The sequence below is a fragment of the Triticum aestivum genome, unplaced genomic scaffold (assembly GCF_018294505.1).
Source record: "Triticum aestivum cultivar Chinese Spring unplaced genomic scaffold, IWGSC CS RefSeq v2.1 scaffold1148, whole genome shotgun sequence".
Lineage (NCBI taxonomy): Eukaryota > Viridiplantae > Streptophyta > Magnoliopsida > Poales > Poaceae > Triticum > Triticum aestivum.
The window spans coordinates 1-1,418 of record NW_025226232.1 but is presented as its reverse complement, the minus strand read 5'-3'; positions in this window follow the sequence as shown (position 1 = coordinate 1,418).

Sequence of the window (1,418 nt, the reverse complement as noted above, 5' to 3'; positions counted from 1 at the left end):
CCTGGAGGGGGGAAACGGACGCGTCGGGTCTACACGGAGTGGATGTAGCTGTGGGTTTGGCCCGGATGTTGCTCCAAAGTGTTCCTCTGGGCCGACCTAACACAACCGGGTGGAGAGGTCCACTGGTCAAAGCCCGTCCGTGCAAAGTCAAAGGGCTAGATCCCGTGGTCAAACGCTATAGGGTTAGCCGGGACGGGGGCCCTGGGGGGTAGCAATGCCACCGGAGCGTCGTATCGGGCCCTCATACATGCGGGGTGGTGTTGTGGCATGTCCGAAGAGGCGGCACGCGTCTTTGGGTTGTGGCCCCCCTCACGGACGGCAATGAAACGGTAGTAGACGTTCTGCGGTAACGATGCAGCGTGAATATTATTAAATACTTGGAGCGCGATAAAATCATGAGTTTTATACACAACGTGGGCACATGTGCTATAGGACTGATGGTAATTTTTCATAATTTTTTGTGATGGAGAAGTATCTGAACACTTCCCTCTACGCGGATTGCTCTTCGCACGTCTACGACTGTGGCCGGTGGCCTCCGGGGGCTAGCATACCGTCAAATCTTGCGTAGGCGGCCTCTCACAAATCTGGAAGTGTTGAGGCGGTTGCAAACGCCCATCACGCGTCTCCGGGGTGTGCCCCCCCCTCACGGACGCCGCCGCCGCCGGCACCTGGAGGGGGGAAACGGACGCGTCGGGTCTACACGGAGTGGATGTAGCTGTGGGTTTGGCCCGGAAGTTGCTCCAAAGTGTTCCTCTGGGCCGACCTAACACAACCGGGTGGAGAGGTCCACTGGTCAAAGCCCGTCCGTGCAAAGTCAAAGGGCTAGATCACGTGGTCAAACGCTACACGGTTAGCCGGGACGGGGGCCCTGGGGGTGGCAATGCCACCGGAGCGTCGTACCGGGCCCTCATACATGCGGGGTGGTGTTGTGGCATGTCCGAAGAGGCGGCACGCGTCTCCGGGTTGTGGCCCCCCTCACGGACGGCAATGAAACGGTAGTAGACGTTCTGCGGTAACGATGCAGCGTGAATATTATTAAATACTTGGAGCGCGATAAAATCATGAGTTTTTTACACAACGTGGGCACATGTGCTATAGGACTGATGGTAATTTTTCATAATTTTTTGTGATGGAGAAGTATCTGAACACTTCCCTCTACGCGGATTGCTCTTCGCACGTCTACGACTGTGGCCGGCGGCCTCCGGGGGCTAGCATACCGTCAAATCTTGCGTAGGCGGCCTCTCACAAATCTGGAAGTGTTGAGGCGGTTGCAAACGCCCAGCACGCGTCTCCGGGGTGTGCCCCCCCCCTCACGAACGCCGCCGCCGCCGGCACCTGGAGGGGGGAAACGGACGCGTCGGGTCTACACGGAGTGGATGTAGCTGTGGGTTTGGCCCGGATGTTGCTCCAAAGTGTTC